We start from the raw sequence: 23,842 nt of genomic DNA, 5'->3' as shown, positions 1-23,842 counted from the left end.
AATTTCAAACTCAGCATTAAGTCATAAACATAAGTCTCTTCCATGTTTGAATTTTGGTCACTCTTTTAAATACTTTTTAACTTTAGAAAAATATCCTTGATGGATATTATCTACAAAAGTGTAAGATTTTAGAAAGCCCCACTAAAAAAATTAGAGCTATTCCTAACCAAGTTTTATGATTTGTATGCCAAAGTGTATTACATATCTCTATATAGGGATATGTTTTATAGCTTAATACAAAAAATATGTGGCCAGGCATGGTGGCTCACTCCTGTAATTCCAGCACTTTGGGAGGCTGAGGCAGGTGGATCATGAGGTCAAGAGACCGAGACTATCCTGGCCAACATGGTGAAACCCCGTCTCTACTAAAAATACAAAAATTAGCTAGGTGTGGTGGCATGCACCTGTAGTCCCAGTTACTCGGGAGGCTAAGGGAGGGGAATTGCTCGAACCCGGGAGGCAGAGGTTGCAGTGAGCCGACATCATGTCACTGCACTGCAACCTGGCAACAGAGCGAGACTCCATCTCAAAAAAAAAAAAAAAAACCATATGTTATATATTAATATAAAATATAAATATAACATAGTATACATATAAGCATACATATATAAAATACATGTTTTATAAAATTCATAAAGTATTATATATTACTATAAAGTATAGGTTTATTTTACAGCTTAAAATCAGTGATTAGTAAAATGACATCAAGGCTATAAAAATCAGATGTCACAGAACTTTGGAAAAGATAAAAGGGTGCATCTAAACAAAACAATTATAAAGTCTTCTTAATATGGAAAACAAAGCACATTTCTAGGACAGTTTAAAAATGAAATGATTACCTGAACAGTTTAGAGCTCTCATGGGCATGATTGTCCTGACGCTTCCTGGATACAAAATAAATGCAGTTAGGAAAAATTGTTCCATTAAACCATACCATTGATATATACAAATACAAATTCCAATTTCCAGTTCATTATACAAAGGGTTCACAAAGCTATGTACCCTAAAACAAAAGCAAGAAACTGCTTCAGAAAGCATTACACTAGAAGAGAAGAGTAAACCTTATATTGACACTGTGACTCAAAAATAACTCAGAGAAAATATTATAAAAACACCATGGTAATATTTTCTAAGATATATGATTATTATATATCAAACGTCTTAGCTATTTAAATGTAATCAGGCTAGTTCTAATTCCCTAGATACTAAAAGTTGAGAATAGTGGGCATTTTTTGTTTTGTTTTTTGAGACAGAGTCTCACTCTGGTGCCCAGGCTTGAGTACAGTGGTGGAATCACTGTTCACTGCAGCCTTGACCTCCCTGAGCTCAGGTGATCCTCCCGACTTAGGCTCCCAAGTAACTGGGACTAAAGGTATACACCACTACACCCATCTAATTTTTGTATTTTTTGTAGAGATGAGGTCTTGCCATATTGCCCAGGCTGGTCTCAAACTCCTGGGCTCAAGCAATCTTGGTCTCCCAAAGTGTTAGGATTATAGGTGTGAGCCACCTCACCTGGCTGAAAATAGTGGGTTTTTTGTTTAGTTGTTTTTTTTGTTTTGTTTTGTTTTGTTTTTTCTGATAGGTTTGAATGTTTATGTTTAAAAAGAATAAATTTCCTTTTTAGGAAATTTACATAATGGCAAAGTGAAGAAGTCCTCTAGATGAGGGCCTATGACTCAGGAAGACTTGACAACTAAGTAATTGTTCAATTTTAAGTGAATACTCAACTTCCTTAAGGCAGTGTTCAATGAGGTACCCAGAGGGTTCTGAGAACTTCAATGATAAACTGTATCAACTGTCATAAAACCTCAGATGCTTCCTTGATAGGCAATGTGTCAGTTTATCAAAATAAAAAAGATCATACACATTGACCTAGAAATTCCACTGCTGGAAATATATCCTTACAGGTGTCCTTGTACAAGCGCACACTAATATATGTACAAGAACTGCTTAAATAAATTATGGCTCAATTATAAAACTGAGGCATTTGAAATAAAGTACAGCTATAAGTGCCAATATAGAAACTTGTTCAGGGAATAGTAACATTAAATGCAAGAAAAGCTTATTGCACCCTAGTATGAAGACATATTGTTAATCCTATGGGTGAAAAAGAGGAACAATTGATCAACAGAACATTCCTGTGAGGATGCCAGGCAGCATGGACACCAGCCTGATCAACATAGAGAAACTCCGTCTCTACTAAAAATACAAAAAATTAGCTGGGCATGGTGGTGCATGCCTGTAATCCCAGCTACTTGGGAGGCTGAGGCAGGAGAATTGTTTGGACCCGGGAGGCAGAGGTTGCAGTGAGCCAAGATGGAGCCATTGCATTCCAGCCTGAGCAACAAGAGCAAAACTCCATCTCAAAAAAAAAAAAAAAAAAAAAAAAGTGGAATGTGGGATTCAGAGGAAAAGCAAAAAAAGGATTTTTACCTTTCACCTCATGACTTTCAGTAAGTTTAATTTTTGTTTATTTTTCTTAACATGAGCATGTTTATTTTTTTAAATAAAACACTGGTTAATAATTTTTAAAAATGCTACCATGCAGATGTACTGCAGATTCCTAAAGCAAAACTCAAATAGTAGTCTTACTTCCGTGGGCAATTTTCTCCCTAACATAGAATTTGACTGTGATGATGATGATGAGAGAAGTTGCACTTTGAAAGGGGAAAAGCACCTGGAAATTCCCACAGGAACAGTAAGTCTTTGGGTGAGAAATTAGTAGCCCCCAGATATTTGTAGTAAGACATCTGTACTCAAAGATTCCTTCTGTTAATGGCCACGAAGCCTAAGAGATTTGTAAAACAGCAGTCAAAAAACTAAACAAAGATATTAATTTCAGTTTGCTAAAAAGTTTTGCTGTTGGATTTAATTTTTTGCTGCACAATAATTTTCTGTAGCATCCCTCTATAGGAAATGAGGCAAAAACTGAAGCAGAAGTGATGACCTCATAATATTCCAATGCAAATTTACCTCTGTCAATTCCAGGAACCATGCTAACAAGAAGAAGACACAATGTTGATTCTGATTTGGCTGACTGTGTTTAATTAACTAAATATTTAAGGTTCATGTAGACACAGCCTCTGTCAGATTTGCAGAGGTAAATAATATCCTCTAAAATGGAAGTATGCTACACTTCCAATTCAAGACAAGCATATGTGAATCCTCAATTAGGACTCAGAGTTTGAAGTGAATAATTTCTAAGTTACTTTTCAGATTTAATATTGTATCATGGTATTGATCTATGCATGCAGTTCCACTGTTAATTATAACAATGATAATGGTTGTCATTTACTATATATTTACTATGGGCTGACACATACTGTTAAAGAGTTTCATGTACATTGTCTTATTTTATCTTCATTATACCCCTATGCTAAGGGTATTATTACACCTATTTTACAGTTGAGAGTGATTCTTAGAGAGGTTGGGTTTCAGAACCAAAATTCAGATCTAAATTTGATGACTTCTAAGTCTAGGAGGACTCACCACCATTCTCCATTAAGTTTTATTCCAACCTAAAATAATACATTTTCAATAATATCTTCACCTAAATATTTTCACTTAACTTTAATATGTGAAATGTCTCAACTTTTAATGGTTCTAAGAGAATATAAATGAGCTCTGCATGTTTGTAGTACAAAAAAATGGCCCCAAAATGCCATTTCCTAGAAATAAAAAGTCCATAATTTAAATAATGTTCAAAATATGTATAATAAGTATTAATGAGAACAGCTTCTTGTAAGACTGTAATAAAGTTTCATGACAGACTGTTTTCTTTTGTTCTTTGAAAATCATTACTTTTTTTTTTTTTTTAGAGGAGGGGTCTCACTTTCTTGTCCAGGCTGGACTCAAACTCATGGGCTCAAGGGATCCTCTGGCCCCTGCTTCCCTAGTAGCTCCCAAGCCACTGTGTCCAGCTTGGAAATCATTAAAGAAAATAAAACCTTACAAGTGAAAATCAGGTATGTATCATTTTATATCTTTTGGTTGACACAGAATATATAATTTTGCTCAAAACATAAACTTCAGGGGCTGGGCATGGTGGCTCATGCCTACAATCCTAGCACTTTGGGAGGTGGAGGCAGGTGGATCGCTTGAGCTTAGAAGTTCAAGACCAGCCCGGGCAAAACTTCATCTCTACAAAAAAATACAAAAATTAGCTGGGTGTGGTGGCATGTACCTGTAGTCCCAACTACTGAGGAGGCTGAGGTGGGAGAATCACTTGAGCCCAGCAGGTCGAGGCTGCAGTGAGCTATGATTGCAGCACTGCACTCCAGCCTGGGGAACAGAGTGAGACTCTATCTCAAAACAACCAAAAACCAAAACAAAAACAGCATAAACTTCAAGTAATAAGTACATACAATTTTATAAAAAACAGGGCTGGAATAATTTATTTCATAAGTTATTCCATAAAATATAATGTTTTCACTTAGCAATGAGGTAATACCTTTATAAATCAGACATTTAATTTTTATGGTTTAAAATAATAAAACCATTCTTATACACTAAAGGCATATCATCTAGTAGATGCATAAAATAAAATTCAGAAATAATATTCTGCTACCAGAGAATACACCAGAAGGTGAAAAAAAGTGACTTACATAAAATTCAAAATCAGATATCCCATGGTCAGAACAAAACATGCCTAGACCATTAAGTTAACTGTTTAATTTTTAGGAGAAGGAGGATAATCAGAAAAAAGGTCTTATCTATCATTTTATTTTAAAAAATCAATTTTGCTAAGTTTAACATAGGATCTTTCTATATTCCAACAGCACTCATTATCCAGAAAGTTTTTAAGATTCAAAGCATTAACTCAATTATGCAAATAGCTTCTGTCAAGAAAATCTCTTCCTTCTAAATTTCTAAGACAAGCCTACCCAAGATGCCCCACCATTTTACCAGGAAGCTAGATGATATCCCATGCCATGCTTTCTCTCCTGGGTTGTACCGGAAGAGCGTCCATCTTTGTGCCTAAGCTGGAGGTCCAAGCCCTACAGGGATCCCTCCTCTGATTCACAATGTCTAGTTTTTCACTTCAGTGGAAGACTTACTAGGGAACTAGAAATCATGCTTATTTCACATGAACCTTTCACATTTGATTTGAAACATGTTTGAGGATGTCTTTTTCTCTCCAACACTATCCTTGGGGAGCCTTTGACTACTGTCCATAAAATCACGTCTCTTCTTGGAGTTTCTGAGACATACAGAGAAAGGTAGGTGGGAGAGAAAGTGAGTGATGGCCTCTTTTTGGAATTTATTGATCATATTTATGAACCATTAAAAATATGGACTATTCGTATTAGTCATTTTTCTACAGCTGCTTTATCCTGGAAACTGAAAAGATTCTGCAACGGAAATTGCATGCATCATAATCTATTAATGAACATAGCATGACTTTCTCTTTAAAAACGAGCAGGATTTGGGAGGGTTTGAAAGTTTCTCTGCTACTCCACTGAAATTATACTGAGGAAAAGAAATTCACTTTAAAAACAATTGGATTTTCCAAGTTTAATTCAAGGTTAGATAATGGCATTTGTCTTGTTTTGTTAGGTGACACTTTTACTAAGCAACCTAACTCTTCCAAATGACATAAATTCGTGAGCTTGCATTTTATTACTAAAATGTATAAAAATGCTTATAGATAAGAAAACATTTTAATAAGTATGTTAGAGAAGGAAATCTATATTAAATGAATCATTAAGTCTAGGAAAATACTTTCTTTGGACTTCATAATATTATTATAAATCATTAAATGTACCATTGTATCTACCTGCAATTTTAGTTTAATTTCTTCAACAGAGATCTACTTAGAACTATAAAGATCTATAGTAATATGGTTAATTATAGCTACAGCATTTCTCTATGACTGTGTAGAGTCAATTCATTTTTCAGATTCTCTAATAGTCCATTAAAAATATATACCAGGTTTCCTAATCAATTGATACATCAAAAAATGCAGTTGGAGAGTAATTCTCATATGCAAACAGTGAGTTATCACTTTATTCACTGATATTTCCTTTTATGGTAACCAAACCCACACAAAGTCATTTTTGGCACCCACTGCCAACAAAGGAGCGGAATTCCAAATACAGTTTTGCATTCACAGTTAAAATTTTCTCTAGTGGGTTTTGAGTGTTATGAAAGGAGTAAGATAATTGACTGGAGAATAAAACTCAGGGGATATGACTCTGGGTTTCCTGTGGATACTGCTACAGCCCACGGGAGTCCTCCAGTCAATAAAGACAGACATTGTCTGGCAGGCTTATCATACTTTTCAGAGGGGGATCATGTAAAAAAAGAGATTACCTCTGCATGGCTATTTCGGTGGTAATGGAACTAAAGGAACTAAAGGAACTGAAGTGAAAGAAAATATCACAGGGAAGAGCTGGCATTCTTCTAGAAGTGTGCCCTCTCCTTTGGCCACTCTTCAGAGTCCCACTCAAATAAGTTTGGTACCCAGTTAAATAATGTCCTCAGACAAGCTCCCAAAGGAAAGACACAGAAATAGCCTCCTGGATGGACCTCCTCAGAGGTCTCTTCAGGATAACGACTGGGTGGGATTGGCAGGAAGACAGGCTTGCTCTGCAGAAGAATAAAGACCTACAGTACCCAAGGTTGTCAATCTAGGATCTTTTGCTTAGAAAAACATTATCTCAGAAAAAATTTTACCTCAGGAAATTAGTCATTACTTGAGTGGTGGCAAAAGTCAAGTGAGCATTAAATAATGACATCCTAAATAATGACAGTATAAAATGACTGGCAGCAAACACAGCTTCTCCACTTCCAACATTAAAAAATAAAATATTTTTTAAAATGCAAATGGTCACTTGCTCTTTTCTTGAGGATTTGGTGGTATGACACTTATAAACATTTGGTCTTTTCTTGAGGATTTGGTAGTATGACACTTGTAAACAAAATATGTGTCTTATGGTAATAATTAGTGAATGACATTTTAGAAGGGACATCATTGTGTTTGTTATTAAAATGCCATAGATCAATTGTAAAATCTTTAAAAAATGCATGAACACCTCAGGGCATGGTAGTTGTAACACTGATCCCACGAGTCACTTAGACACTCATTGCCCAACCACCGCTCAGAGCATACATGCTCAGAGAGTATGGGATAAGGGGAAAAAGGAACTACCAAGAAAGAAGGCATGATGAGTGCCAGAGTCCAGCTGAATAAAGACTTATTTCCACAGGAGGATTTTTTAAAAGGTGCCTTCCTGAGAGCCAAATTCATTATAAAGGCTTCTTTTAGTAAAAATTCCCATAACAACCTCAGTTCCCTCCAAAATGAGCAAGTTGCCACTATATGGAGAAAACTATATTATATACAATCCTGCCAAGCAATACAGAAAATTTTTGGAGAAAAGTAAAAATATTGTGATGATCATCCTCTAATTTGATGTAATTAAAATCTAGTTTGATATTTAAAACCTAATGAGAAACGGTCATATTTTTCAATGTGGGCTGCAATGCAGGCATCATTGCATATATTTGTAGAGTTTGCCTATTTAGTCAAGATATTTATGATTTATTTTGACTACAGCATGCTGCTTTTAATATTTTGTCATACCTTTTAAAATAATTTTTTATATTGTGGTTTCACCTTTCTACTGAGATGTTTTCTCATTATATAGCAAAAGTTATTAGGATTTACTAAGTAGAGTCTCACATGAAAATAAACTTTGTCAGAAATAAATTCTGTGAAATAAAGCTATTTTAATTACAACAATGATAATTAATTATAATTAAGACTGGTGAGCCAGGCGCGGTGGCTCACGCCTGTAATCCCAGCACTTGGGAAGGCCGAGGTCAAGAGATCGAGACCATCCTGGCCAACATGGTGAAACCCTGTCTCTACTAAAAATACAAAAATGAGCCGGGCATGGTATCAGGTGCCTGTAGTCCCAGATACTTGGGAGGCTGAGGCAGGAGAATCACTTGAACCCAGGAGGCAGAGGTTGCAGTGAGCCGAGATTGTGCCTCTGCACTCCAGCCTAGCTAGTGACAGAGCAAGACTCCGTCCCAAAAAAAAAAAAAAAAAAAACTAGTCTACTATGAAAAACAAAATACAACAAAACAACACTTTTCTCTCTAGATGGAAAATATATTGTTTCCTCCCTGATTTGATGACAAACTCAGTTTATATATGAGCCCATGGTAGGCCAAAACAGCTTTTCAAGTTTAATGTAACAAGAGAATAAGAATAAACAAATTTTAGTTATTAACCTGTTATCCACATATCAAAAAACTGCATCACAACCGTCTTTGATTTCCAAGATGCCAATTCTCCTCACAGGAATTCATGCACAACTTCTGGGAATCTAAAAGATGAATAAGAAGATTTAAAAGATGATGACACCTGTAATGAATTTAATAAGCATGCTCACTCTTCTTCACTCACAGAACCTACCTTCCTTTAGGAAAGAAAATTTGGAACTGGATCTCTCAAGAAGCTATGTCCCCCCCCACCAAGAAAGAATTTCCTTTCTTTTAACATAGTTTAAATCTTTTGAATAAATACTTGTATTTAAAAGGAATTCCCTGTAACAGTGAAATGCTAGAGTTAAAACTTCAAGTATCAGAACTAGAAATTGTGTCATTGTAGTCCATGATACGGTTCTGCCATAAAGCTGCGATTTCCAAAGAACATCTTTAGGTGTATCAGCAACTAAACTTTGCAGGTGAAGTCTTAGATAACCTCGTTGTAAATTTGTTTCTATAGTTTATTTCAGCAGTGTTATAGTTTGTGCTAAAATTAAATTCTGAAATAGGAATCTAAACCCAACCAAAGCAAAATTCAGACTTTCCAAAGTCTAGTAAGTAATGAAGAAAGGAACTTTTCATATATAGAATTAATATTTATTCAAGTATGATCCAAAGAAATGCATGGAAGGTCAAACTACCTAATCCAAATAGATTAATCAATGATCTTAACAGAGTTTATCTCTCAGTATAAAAGACCTACTTAAAAATATTATAATGATACTCATAATTGTATATTTGTTATTTTTTTTAAAAATTGCTCTTTCTTCCTGACAAGTTAATACAAAACTCTGGTAAGAATAACTAAAGCATTAAACAACAGTTAAAATGTGCTTTCCTGCAGTACCACTTCATGTGAACATTCAAAGTGCTTAAAGGAAGTAGTTTGCTTTAGTTTCCCCCTCATTTCTGCACATCACTGTGGTAGCACTTCAGGACACCCTGTGCACTTGAGACATGAATCATTATAAGCAAGTAGGCCCACTCGGTTCCTCAAAAGATTCAAAAGGTGCAAAAATAGCTTCTGCAATTGAAGGAAGAACCACGTCAGTAACCAGATGAATGTGGGTGGTCACATAAGATTCTGGTGCTGCAAAGGGCAAATTATTAAGCAAATGCTAGATTTATTTTCTTTTTTAAACTTTATTCTTCTTGCCTGAAATCAACGGTTTGCTGGTACCCAAAGTGACACCTGACAAGCTCTACTGTTCTCAAAATTGAAACTTTCATCAATGCTAAAGAGCATGATTCATTAACATAGAAGGAATAGAGGTGATATCCTAAAACAATACACATTTTCTATAAGATAATTAACTATAGGTTTAACACACTAAATATCACATCTTTTTAAAAAAATCAAATAAAAGCACTTCAAAAAACACCACAAAAACTATAATCTAGTCTAAAGTAAAGCATGGCATTCCTCAAAAAAAAAAAAAAAAAGAAAAAAGAAAAAAGAAATCACTGAGTTATTTTGTACTCCAAACAGAATACACCCAAGACATAAATGGGCCAAGGTTCTAAAGAGACAGATATTTATAGGAAGCCTTAACTTGCAGTAGTCAATGACTACCTGTGACTGGTAATCTCACAGTCACCAAATTAAGAGGCAAGAAGGTAAAAGAGAGCTTAATTTTCAGTAGGCCAGCCAATCTCCCTTCCCCTACAGAAATCATCACTCCTACCAGCAGCATCCACAGGCAAAACAGAGCACGTGAGTGCGCCCCAACAAGCTGTGATGGGACAGCATTCCCAGTTCTGATTCGCTTTTCCAGTCTTACTTTCTAAGATGGTGGCTACTGGAAAAGCTAAACATTCCTTTCATGATATGTACATGTATTTGAAATTATAGATCACAGATGATCCCCCTTTTTACCTGGTAAGAGGATTCGAAAATTGGTTCTGTTGCATCACTCATGACCTTTTAAATGTTTGGGTTTCTCTTGAAGAAGAGAATGGTAATCATGTTATACTTATCTTTACCTTACAGAAAGTTCCAGATAATTAGTGTGATTTTAAAGCAAAGATGCAAATGATATTAACATGAAATGATATCAATTTCGGAATATCTGCACAAATCATTTTGTTATAAATTGAAATCAGTAATGGCCTTTACATGGGACTTGGTTATTGTTATTATTGAAATGGAGATATGGAGATGCTATCTCAGAAATTTATTTTTTGCATTAATTTTAAGTGAGTTTTTGTGTCTTTATTTCTCCATCAAAATAAAAGAAAAACCTTTTATCAAACAGCTCTTGAGAATGTATTATGACAATTCATGCTCCTATTCTTAAGAAATCAACAGTTTACATAGTATGTTATTAAAGAAATGGACTAAAGGAGGAAAGATGATTATTTCTTTAACTTTGCTTTTAGATTGTTAGATTCGTAAGAACTTACCAGGTAATGAAATCTTAATATTTAATAAAACAAACAAGTTTTCAGAAATAGTGCTAATGAATCTTGATAAATATCCCAAGGTCACTTAAAATTCCTTCCTAAATATGAGGTAAAAATTATATTTCACTTTACCACATACACGATGGTTTTTCTGTCAACCTGCAGGTTGAAAGAGACCCTTGAAAATATTTTCCAATCCTCCATCTCCTATTTGTAATAAACACTTGGAAGATTTGAGTATTACTGTTTCTATCCCAGTGGTTTCTCAGCCTTCCCATTCTTAGAAGAGAAAAAATCCTTGGCATTAGTTACTTGTTCTTGGATGCTTGTGGGTTATTACTATTAAGCTAAGCAAGAGTCAAGCTACTGATTGATAGATGATAGATAGACATTTAAAAATTATCCATTGTTAGTGGGATTGTCTTTTTCCATTCTCTACTTTTCCAAATTGTTTCAAAACAAGTTATAGTTAATGCTTTAATAAGACTCTTACATGAATCTAGCAAGAGGTGAAGGTTTCATTGGCAGAACTTGCAAGTACCTCCCATCACCCTTCTTTTTTCTGAGGTTAAATAAATACACACTATATCACAATTTTAGGAGAAGAGCTGATAAGGTAAACCAGTTACACTTTAGATGAGCATTATTATAATAAAAACAGTCATTATTAGCTGGGTGTAGTGGCTCACACCTGTAATCTCAGCACTTGGGGAGGATTGCTTAAGACCAGGAGGTTGAGACCAGTCTGGGCAACATAGCAAGACCCTATCTCTACAAAAAAAATTTAGGCAGGTGTGGTGGTGCACATCTGTAGTCCCTGTTACTTGGGAGGCTGAGGTGAGAAGATCATTTGAACCCAGAGGTTTGGAGCTGCAGTGAGCTATAACTGCACCAGCCTGGGGGATAGAGTGAGACCCTGTCCCCCCCCCCCCCCAAAAAAATCAAAACCACAACAATGAAAACAATTCTTATAAACTCAATGGAAAAATGGCAAATAGGAACTGGAAACAAGATATGATAGCTTTATTTCTCAGTAAAAAGGAGTGTTTAAGTATTACATGTTTAAAAGAATGAACACTACTGTTCACTAGAGAAGAGACACTTTACTCTTATAGTAGGGAATAGAAAAAATTCAAAAGTAGTGACTAAAGATGGGAGAAAAGCACTGAAAGAGATATCAATGTTCAAGATATACTCCATCAATTTCACACGGTTTTTATAGAGGCATCTTTTCCTCTCTACAAAAAAAAAAAAGACTCTAAATGGGCCCATTGTTCCACTTTGGAGTGCCTAGAGTGGCAAAGAAAGAAGAGGTTGGGAAGGACTACAGAAGGCAGGTACAGGATAGACAATATGCATACACACACACGCACACACATACACACACACATTGACAGGATAACTATAAGCTAGATCTTTAGAAATATTTTTGATATAAAGGTAATGAATGAGGTTGGTGATGAAATGTAAAAAAGAAAACATATTAAAGGGACATGACTAGGGAAAGAGAAACATGGTAGTTTTGGAACATGGGGCAATTCATTACTGGAACAACTCTGTAGAAGGTTTTGAAAAGTCAAGAAGGTGCATGGAAAGAAGGATTCCCACAGAGTTTTCATAGTAGGAGGCTGGGGCAAATTGAGTCCAAATTATCCAGAAACTGCCCATAAAAATGATACCAAAGCTACATATGGTCTATTGCTGATTCTCAGCAGGTAGTGCAGGAGCACAGAAAAGATAGGAAACAAAGCATTGCATAAATTAAAACTAGTGAAAACAAACAAAAACAGGTAATGTGCATTAGAGATTGTAACTTAAGCCTCTTTAAATAGGATTTCTGATTATTCTATGATACTTTAAGACATTTACTGAATGCCTACGATGTGCCAGAAATGGGCTACATTTACACAATACAGAAAAAGACAAGACAAGCACTGCATTTAAGAGCTCAGAGCTGGCTGGGTGTGGTGGCTCACACCTGTAATCCCAGCACTTTGGGAGGTCAGGACTTCAAGACCAGCCTGGCCAACATGGTGAAACCCCGTTTCTACTAAAAATACAAAAATTATGCCGGGCGCGGTGGCTCACGCCTGTAATCCCAGCACTTTGGGAGGCCGAGGCGGGCGAATCACGAGGTCAGGAGATTGAGACCATCCTGGCGAACACGGTGAAACCCCATCTCTACTAAAAATACAAAAAAGTTAGACGGGCGTGGTGGCGGGCACCTGTAGTCCCAGCTTCTCGGGAGGCTGAGGCAGGAGAATGGCATGAATCTGGGAGGCCGCGGAAGTTGCAGTGAGCCGAGATCGCGCCACTGCACTCCAGCGTGGGCGACAGAGCAAGACTCCGTCTCAAAAAAAAAAAAAAAAAAAAAAAAAAAATACAAAAATTAGCTGGGTTTCGTGGCTGGAACCTGCAATCCCAACTACTCGGGTGGCTGAGGCAGGAAAATCACTTGAACTCCAGGAGGCAGAGGTTGCAGTGGGCCGAGATCACACCACTGCACTCCAGCCTGGGCAACAGAGCAAGACTCCATCTCAAAAACAAAAACAGAAACAAAACAAACAAACAGAAAAGAGCTTAGAGCTTCAGGAGGTAGTGTTATTTGTGAATTCGTTCAACAAATGACATAAATATAAACAGATTACAAGGGAGATTGCAAGAGGGAATGGTCACTCCTTTCTGGAAAGTCAGAAAAGGTTTTCTAGATGTAACGACACTGAACTTCATATTTAAAGAAAACTATATATGTTAATATATAGAAATGCACAGTTATCAATGTTAGATTTAGAAACAAATACATTTGTCAGATGAAATAAAAATATAAGACTCTACCATTCTGGTTTATCTATGGGTGTATATACTTTATTTTAGTGTGGTGGAATGTTGGTTCATGAGGATGCTTGGGGAATAAGGTGTTCTAGCTAATACAACCTTATGGCTAGGTAAAGACCACAGATAAATCATTTTTTGTTAAACATCTGATAGTAATTTATTTTCAAAAGTAAGCTAGCTTTTGCCTTGAGTTAATTACAGTCTACTAACCATAGTTGAATCTTCCTTTGATGATTCGGGATCATATAGCGTTCTCTAGTCATTCTGCATCTTGGCTGTGCTTATCTGGTATTGACCATGCAAACTTCTCCCAACATGTGTCCTTAAAACACATATCATGTTTTCTAAGATAAGAGCTATAACCTAGGTTGTTTTCTTGACCCAATTTGACACCACGTAAGTCATATACCTGACTAACTTGATTTTAGGAGCAAATATATAACTACAAACTTCTATTACTATTTAAATGTTTAGCTTATTCTAAATAATATAGGCAGTGTTTAGGGCTGTGGAATAATTTAGAAACCATTGAATTTAACCTATCAGGCAACTAACAAATGAACCAGAGAAGTCAAAAGACTTGCTTAGGGACCCACAGCTCATTATGATAGTTCTGGTCTGCAGCTTAGATCTTTAAACTGTCAAGTCAATTATTTTCCATTATCCACACTGGGTCCTCTTATTCAAAGTTTATTTATCTAACCCTATTGCAGAAATCGATTGAATGAGTAAAGAAGTAAAAAATGAAGAATTAATAATTTTGAAATTCAAATGAGCAAAGATATGTATAATCCACAATCAAAGAAACAGAAAATAAGAGTAGTTAAGGACCAATGCTCCACTGAACTGTTTATCAATTTTTATAGTAAATAAAAATCAATTCAACAAAAATTTTAATTTTTCCAAAATGAGTAAATGATAGAAAAATTAGAAGTAAAGATAATCAATTTCTACAAGCAGTGCATTATTTAGTATCGAAAGCAAAAATAATTACTTAATTTACAACCAATTTTCAGTATAAGCTATTTTCTAAGATTTTTATGTTCTTATAATGAAAATTTTAAAGTAAATATTTTAAGGAGAGTTATGAGATCATCTTCCTAAAAGCAAAGATAGCTCTTTCATTGAGAGTCAATGGAGGTAAGCCCCTTGTTCACAATACCAAAATTTTACCTAGCAGACCTGTGAAGACATGGTAACACCACCTCCATAGGCAATACTTCTGCTGCATTGGTTTTGCGAAAGGGCAGAGCCAAGTACATGTTTTGTATAATCAAAAATATTTTTTTGTTTTCTCTTTTGTGATACATTTTCTCACTTTTATTTTTTTTTCCGTCCCTTCAATTTCCTCTATCTTATTCCTTAATATGATGGTAGGTAAATAACTACTTCTAGCCACGCCATCTTAAACATTTACTCTTTAACTAAATATTTGGAGAGACAGGGATAAAAGCAAATAAGGTTTATTTGACTACCATACTCTAGTGAGAAGTATGTATGACACAACAAAGTCATAACTCCAATGTATTGTTCTCTAGTTTTATCGTTTACAATGCTTATGTTTACTATTTGGTTGCTGCAGATATACAAAAATAAGGTCATGATTCTCCAATTTTCTTTTTACTCCTAGGTATGCCAAGACTAGCATAAAGAAAGGCCGCTGGTAACTTTGGATTATGTACACAAAGAGAACAGAGAAATCAAATCATAAAATATGCATTATATTCATAAGTATTCATATAACAGGTTGACCTTGCCTGAAGAAAATCCATTTTTGAGGGAAGATCCTCCTGCATCAGTGGAAATAATACCCAAAGCAATGAAAGCACAGCTGAAAATTTGAATTGCATCCCACATTTCATGCTACAAATGATTCTCAGATGTGATGAAAAAGAAAATTGTCTTCAGTCTACCTATAGTAGGTCTACACACAATAAAAATCCCTCAAAAACAAATCAAGGCAAAGCCTATGACATATCATATAACCTAATCAGACAGACCCTATCTACTTCTAATAACTGAGCTGATGAAAGAATCAATTCTATTTCCTCTCTTGACAATTTTCCTAGAGAGTGGGGAAATTGGTCTGTGTGCCTGTGTAGAGATATACAACCTCAGGAAACCAAAGAACAAATCTGGACTCACACTGTCCCAGGTTCTATAAGGTACATAGGGTAAGTGGATACTATCTCTCAAGACTTCAGAAATTGACATGAGGTTAGCACACAGCAAATAACCTGAACATCAGTTGTTGTCAGAGCTTAGGAACCATATGATCAAAAATGGCTTGAACAACCAGGAAAGACTAGACAGAGGGAAGGGGCTCAAGTGGAAGCCATGATTTACACAAATGAGTTAACTAGATAAAGCTTTATTATTACGTGTGCTACATGGTTATTCAGGTACCTCCTTGACAGTTTGATAAACTGTGAATGGTATTCATATTTTTTGTCTCATCTCGGAATATATCATTGCTTACAAAGTTTAAGGCTAAAAAAATTCAAGTTTCAAGCAGGCATTTATAAGATCCTATTGGGCAAATTCTGTCAGGCAATTCCAGAATTCCATCTGCAGGCTTATTCACTCAGTCAAATTACATTTTTTTCCAAAGCTCATATATACTAATGTGATGAAATAAAATATTGCTAAAATGCAACCTTCATATTTCTTTGTTTGAATCCAGATATTACTGTCTCGTTTACCAAAAAAATCCCCACATACGTATAAATTTAAATCAATTTCAATGACACCAAGTAAGAATTAAAAATAGTGTGCATGTGTAGGATCAAGATAAATAAGACAACACTCTGCTTTCAAAGAGCTTACTGTCTAACGAGTAAGGAAAGCATATGAACAATAAGCTATGAAAGCAACAGAGGCATGAAATGGTGTTGTGAGTATACAAAGACAAGAGATTGCTTACAAATGCTGCATTTAAGGAACACTATCTTAGATTTTGAAAGAAGGCTCAGATTTGCAGGCAGAGATACATTTAATGTGAGGTTATTATTGTGACATAGACAAGAGAAGGGGTGTTGGAGAAACAGTCTGTGTGCCTAGAACATTAGGCAGACTGAGGTGATGGTGGTGGCAGAAGGCAAAGAACTTTAGTTGGCAGACACGGAGAGGCATCAGTGGTTCTGAGAAGACAACTGCCACAGTCACAGAGACACTTTAGAAAGCTATTATATCCCATCTCTTTCCATCCCTTCAGGCAAACTCTGCAAATGTATAGCCCGAAAAAGAATCAAGATTAAGAAGAAGTTTGTTTTAAGGCAAGGAGACTTGGAGCAAAGGAGGAAAAGTTACAAGTAATAAGATAATGGAATAAACTCTTTTTAAAATGGGATACTATGCAGCCATAAAAAAGAATGAGTTCACGTCCTTTGCAGGGACATGGATGAAGCTGGAAGCCATCATTTTCAGCAAACTAATACAGGAACAGAAAAATACTGCATGTTCTCACTCATAAGTGGGAGCTGAACAATGAGAACACACAGACACAGGGAGGGGAACATCACACACCACGGCCTGTCAGTAGGCAGAGGACAAGGGGAGGGAGAGCATTAGGACAAATACCTAATGCATGCGGGGTTTAAAACCTAGATGACAGGTTGATAGGTGCAGCAGACCACCATGGCACATGTATACCTATGTAACAAACCTGAACATTCTGCACATGCATCCCAGAATTTAAAGTAAAATAATAAATAAATAAACAAATAAATAAATAAACAAACATTTCATTAAAGAATGAATGAAAAAAATTGGGAACCAAAAAGGAACTCAAAAGCATAGATAAGGAATCTGTGTCAGAAGAAAGCATGAAAATTTTTCTGTTTTAGAATGAAGGGAAGGAAGATATAATGAAGCAAGATAACTTTTCAGATAGAAAAGAAACTGAGGAGTTCCCTTAGATGTTCTTATTTTCTCAGAAAAGTAGAAGGTAAGGTCTGCTGATGGGAGCAGGGAACTAGCTCTGCTAGAGGGGCTTGATGAATGGAGAACAGTCAGTTTGCCTGGAGTATTAGTACTCATAGCAGTCTTAGGAAGAAAACACTACTTCTTATTAGGCTATTTAAAAAGAATATTTTCCGAACTTTTTTCTGAGTCAATAACCATATCCAAATAATTTAATAATATATTCAAAAGTTTATCTTTTATCCTAAAATAAAACTCTTAAGATGATTAATTATAAGCTATTATGTATGAACAGTAGATTTAAGACTATTATATTTTTTAAAAACTGTGTATATATCTTATAATTCTATATAACTACCAAGAGTAGCAAATTGTGATACTCGTGCTGTGCTTCATCGCATAGGCATTTAGGGAATATTTACTGATGACTTGAATATTTACTTTTTAGCATCATTAGTGACTGAGGTGATTCTTCTCAGTGAATTAATCAATAATTTAACAAAGGAAATTGATGACGATTCTATGCCACATTTCTTTCCCGATACCATGATTACCAAAATATGTATTGCTTGATACTATGGGCAGAGTAAGGTGTCAAAACTCCATGTTTTATAATTTCTTAATTTCTTTCTTTCTCTTTCTTTCTACCCCTCCCCTCCCCTCCTCTCCCCCTCTCCCCTCCCCTCCCCTCCCCTTCCCTTCCCTTCGTCTCTCTCTTTCTTTCCTTCATTCTTTCAGACAGGGTCTAGCTCTGTCACGCCCAGACTAAAGGGCCTCCCTCTGCCTCCAGCCTCAGTCTTTCAAGTAGCTGGGACTATAGGTGCCCACCACCACATCTGGCAAATTTTTATATTTTTCGTAGCAACAGGGTTTCACTATGTTGCCCAGGCTGGTCTCAAACTCCTGGGCTCAAGCGATCTGCCCGCCTTGGTCTCCCAAAGTGTTGGGATTACAGGTGTGAGCTACTGTGCTTAGCCCTCATGGTTTATCATTTCTAATCGTCTACTTAAAATGAAGTCATATGGGAGAAATTTATCTGGACTCAAAATAAGGAAGAATTTTATTTTTATTTAAAATTAGCTTTATAGACACTACATTTTAAGCCAGTTCTATGTCTCTCTTTGGGCTGACTGATAGAAAGCTAAGATCTAAATCTGTGGCCGTCCTATAGGAAGGATCTAGACCTTCTAGGCATGTGTTTTGGTCACTAACATCATTTCTAGCTTCAAATACTATTTCTACTTTTCTTTCCCATTATACTGACAATTAATATGTACACAAACAAACACACACATCTCAATAATGAGGACTATTAGAAAAGGCAATAAATGTAGCTAGAAACTGTTTCCAAAGTTGAATCTATTTGTATATTTCAATAGTTTGAGCAACACAACTGTGAAGACTAATTGCTTCCAGCTCTGTGAAAAATGACAGAAACTCTCTGAATATGTGCGTTTTCCTTAGCCTTCAACTGTATTGATTCCAAGAGAAGAAAAGCTTTCATAAATATAACAGAAAAGGTACATATAACCTAACTGGATAGGAACACTAATTATTTTTGCTTCTCTAAGGAACTGTTTAAGAATAATATGGAAATAATATAGTCAAATTATATTATCTTTGAGCCATGGTCAAATTTCTAGCTACTGTCAAAGCTCAGCAGCAGACAAAGCAAATTCATCTGACACATTCTTGAACATGGATAACTTACACTGGCAGATCCTACACACAAATCCTGTGCAGTGTACTGAAGCAGGTGGATGAAGGTTTTGTTTCTGTTGAACACCCATGGGGTTATAAAATCAGATTTAGAAACATGTACTTTAATAAGTTTCGAAGCCATTTGATCAGAAAGCATTACAAGTCTCAAATTGACCTCTACTTTTAAGGTAAAGCTTCAAGTATCCTAAGTGTCACTCCAATTTTAAATAATGAATTAAAGAGCCTGAAAATAATTTTCCATTTTCAGTGTCATTTTGATTAACCAATTATATGTGATCTAATTTGATCTTTCTCTTCAAATAAATGTAAACACTAAAGAGTGTGTGTTTGGAATTCGTAATTTGGGTTTCAGTCAGCAGTTAGCAATATCTAATATAAGCATATTGGCTTAATTTCTATATTCTTCACACTCATATAAATAATTTGAAGAATGCAATTTAAACAATGCAACCAGAAGTTATTTGCCCTGAAAAAATTATAATAAATTAAAAAATGGTTTTTAGTTTTGAAAGCAGTTTGACAAAATCTGCAGGCCTGTGAATGGTCTGAATTCATATAATTTTCACTGATTTCTCTTTATCGATGTTATTTGGAATCTCACTTTCATTCTTTCTCAGATATCACTGAAGGGAAAAAATTTGCTTAAAAAAAACCCAACCCACCTAATCAAGAATTCTTCATTAGCACAGATTGTCATCAAAACAAACAAAAGTAGAGAAAAATAAGCAAAAACAAGTAATCAAATAAAAACAAAGGAAATTGCAACATAAAGTATTTTAATCATTTTGTCCAATTTCTATCAGACTTGCTCTGGTTCCACTGAGGGCCTCAGATAAGGTGCCAGAACTAATTTTATTGCAGCTTCTGCTCTCTGATTTTAACATGGATGTAAATTATTTGAATAAATATTTATAGATTATAGTGAGTCTTTCAATAGGTAACTAGCAATACAATATAGAGAAGAAAATGTTTTAGTAACATCTTGTCTATGTATATTATTTTTCAAAACTTATTTCAGCCTCACAATAGCCTTGTAATGGAAGAGGAGCATGAGAAAACTGATGCTCAGAAAGGTTAAGCAATTGTCAAAGCAATTTCTCAAAGATCACACAGCAGCGGGTCACTCCTTAGCCTCCTGCTTCTCAGTGCAAGGCTGTTTCCATGGACGGCACATGAACATAGGTTTAAGATCCCATCTGCCGTGAACTAACCGTGGGTGAATCCCTTTTGGAGCTTGAGTTTGTGCATACGAAAGATGGGTACAATAAAGATGCTGGCCCATTTCTCCACCATTCTATGGGTGAGCCCACGTGGAAAGGACACATGAAAGTGACCTTTCAATTTTAAATTGCCAAGAAGTAGCATGACTGTTGCTGTCATTGATACTAATGAACAAAGCAGTTTTATTGCTGACTAAAGAAACCCAAGCTGAAGAAATGTTAAGGTCTAGGTCCTAACTAAAACTTCCTGCTTCACGGAGGGCCCTGAGTAAGTCCTATCAGCACAGTAAACAGTCAGAAAGCTTTTATACAGTGACTACAGTTGACTCTTGAATGCTGCAGGGGTTAGGATGTTAATCTCACCCTTACCCTGGACCGAGCAGTTGAAAATCCGCATATAATTTTTGACTCCCCCAAAACTTAATAGACTACTGTTGAACAGAAGCCTTACCAATAACCTAAGCAGTGGATGAACACATATTTTGTATGTTGTCTGTATTATATACTGTACTCCTACAATAATAAGCTAGAAAAAATGTTAAGAAAATCATAAGGAAGTGAAAATAAATTTACTGTACTGTATTTACTGATCCCATAAGTTTTCATCATCTGTTTACAGGATGAATTATCTGTCGGAAATGGTGGCAACTGCAGCTGTAGACCTCAAACTATGGTACACGTTAAGCAATTCAGCTTTTTCTTTTTTTCTTTTTTCTTTTTTTTTTTTTTGAGACGGAGTCTTGCTCTGTCCCCCAGGCTGGAGTGCAGTGGTGCGATCTTGGCTCACTGCAAGCTCTGCCTCCCGGGTTCACGCCATTCTCCTGCCTCAGCCTCCCGAATAGCTGGGACTACAGGTGTCGCCACCACACCTGGCTAATTTTTGTATTTTCAGTAGAGATGGGGTTTCACTGTGTTAGCCAGGATGGTCTCGATCTCCTGACCTCGTGATCCACCTGCCTCAGCCTCCCAAAGTGCTGGGATTACAGGCGTGAGCCACAATGCCCGGCCGAGCTTTTTCTTTCTAATGTCATGACTTTCCTCTGCTTCTGGGGAGCACTTCTAGCACTAGTAATGGCACTTCCTATGGGTCCCATGGTGTTATTCAAGGTTTAAACTATTGCATTAAACATGATTTTAAAAATGTGCAAGAACCATAAGAGATCACTTTTTATTGTGTCTGCAATTTGCTGGGAGACAAACCATTCACACGGAGATGATTGGCGTCACATGGTGTTTTAAGTGAATGCTTGCAACACTTGAGCTCACTGCAGTAGCAACAGGAGGGAACTACAAAATTATTATGGTAGTATAGCAGGTCCAACAGTTAATTTTATGCAGATTTAATACTGCATCTTTACCTGTGTTTACATGTTTCTCACTGTGAATGGTGCCACATATGGTCTATGTATGTGTATAAGTTTTGGCAAATTTTAACTTTTTATAATAGATGTATGCATATTTCATGGTAGTAGATGATAAAATAGACTAGTATCTACATATATTTTATACACTCATAACACATCTAATTTTTTCTTTTTTTGCTGTTTCCAGATTTTTTAATATTTCTGATATTTTATTTATTAAATAGAAACTACCTTAACATTAACCCAATGCTTACAAGTTCTGGATGAAAAATTTAAAAAAAAATTTAGAATTCATTAAACTTCATCTATCCAAGTGACTCCAAACTGATGTGAAATATTTAGTTCTAAATGACTTCACAATACTTTCTTACATGGAACAAATAGTTGTAACTCATCAAAAGTAACAAGTCTGAAATACTTTAGTCAAGGAGACAGTAATTAGGATTTTAAGCTAATAAGGTCATAAATATTTTAGATTGAGAATGGAGACAATATCACCCAAAAGTGTAAACAAAATGCTATTCTTCTTGAATAACAGTTTTCCATTGTGTATATATGTGCTTGGGGTGCCCAAATAGTATGGACAAAATATTTCCTTATTCCCAATTTTGCTTTCTGCAGTTTCAGTCACCCTCAGTCAACCATGGTCAGAAAATAGGTGAGAACAGTACAATAACATATTTTGAGGGTGAGAGACCACACTCACACAACTTTTATTACAATATATTGTTATAATTGTTCTTTCTAATTATTATTGTTGTTAATCTCTTACTGTGTCTAAGTTATAAATGAAACTTTATCATAGGTATGTATGCATAGAAGAAATCACAGTATACATAGGATTCAGTACCCTCTATGGTTTCAGGCATTCATTTGGGGGTCTTGGAATATATCCCCTATGGATAAGGGAGACTACTGTACACACAAGTCTGGAAAAATCCTCTTTTTTGCCACAAACATAGTGATTATATGTCAAGGAGGAATATTATAAATAATTCTGACTTGGGCTTCTAGGTAACAGTAGCTGGTGCCTGTTAAACATTAAAAAGGATTTTCATCCTGAGAAGCCATAAGGAATGTCTCTCTCTCTTTGATTTGGGTGGTGAGGAGAAGTCAGGGATTTCTTTGGTCATTGCTACTACCGTGAGTGGAGACAGCCTGATGGCACATCTGATACACAGAGGAGACAGTCAGACACCCCAACAAAAGAAACTAGCTTCTCAAGGCTTCATAGATCTCTGGAGCAAGCTTTGCCTGAAAGCACACCACCCCTGTATAATGTTTCCATTTTTGCTTTAGATAGTTCCTGTCAAGTTCCCCGTTCCTTGCTGTCAATAGTGTCATACAAATGCTATAATTAAAACACCTTGGTTGAAACAGGTTTGGTTGGCTGGTGCTTCCCCCTTTCTAAGTCCACCTGCATGCTCATGAAGATGGCACGAAACCAAGAAATAGCAAGGTTGTACAGTGTTTCGCCTGGGTTGCAATTTTCTGCCTAACCTACCCTCTCAAAATGAGAAGAGATTATGCTCCTAAGTGTTTAGGGACAAGGATGACCTCATGAAGATGGGGTTGATGGATGAGGTACATAGTCTTTCGAGTGAAGACAGAACTGAGTCTCAATTCTAATGCACAATTCACCAGCTATGAGATCTTGGTTATATAACTAATTCTCCTAACATGTTTCTTTATTATGAAATGGGATACTAATAGTTATTATGCCAGCTGGTTGTGAGTATTAAATGAGATAGCACATGCAAATAATTCAGGACAATACCTAGCACTTGTAAAAGGTCATAAAATATTGGCATTCTTATTTATATATTAGCAGAGTTAAGTTTCCAGAAGCTATAAATACAGGCAAACATTACATTTACAAAAGTAGGTACTTGATTTTTATTATTTGAGCTATAGGGGTAACAAGTGTCCATAAGTTGAAAATGGTTATTTGATTTTGCATGTATGCAAACACATGTGAAATATGTGTTTATATCTGTAGATTTTGTCTTAGCACAGGTGAAATATTGAAAACATGAAATATTACTTAAAGCATGAAATGCTTAAAAAGCAAACTGTTCTTAATGTATTTCATAAACT

At 35.8% G+C, this 23,842-nt stretch overlaps 1 protein-coding gene across 8 annotated transcripts in view; it reads right to left on the bottom strand.

The window, feature by feature from the left end:
• HIVEP2 (HIVEP zinc finger 2) overlaps window positions 1-23,842 on the bottom strand; it is a 197,630-nt gene that overhangs the window by 24,169 nt on the left and 149,619 nt on the right. For all 8 annotated transcript variants that reach the window (XM_030928435.1, XM_030928438.1, XM_010354972.2 and 5 more), the window contains 2 exons: window positions 8,245-8,339; window positions 840-884 (listed from right to left, as the gene is read on the bottom strand). The gene's annotated coding sequence lies outside the window, so the exon portion shown is untranslated. The remainder of the gene's footprint in view (window positions 1-839; window positions 885-8,244; window positions 8,340-23,842) is intronic.

The sequence above is a fragment of the Rhinopithecus roxellana genome, chromosome 4 (assembly GCF_007565055.1).
Source record: "Rhinopithecus roxellana isolate Shanxi Qingling chromosome 4, ASM756505v1, whole genome shotgun sequence".
Classification (NCBI taxonomy): Eukaryota; Metazoa; Chordata; class Mammalia; order Primates; family Cercopithecidae; genus Rhinopithecus; species Rhinopithecus roxellana.
The sequence above is the reverse complement of the archived record's forward strand: the minus strand, read 5'-3'. Positions and strand labels throughout refer to the sequence as shown.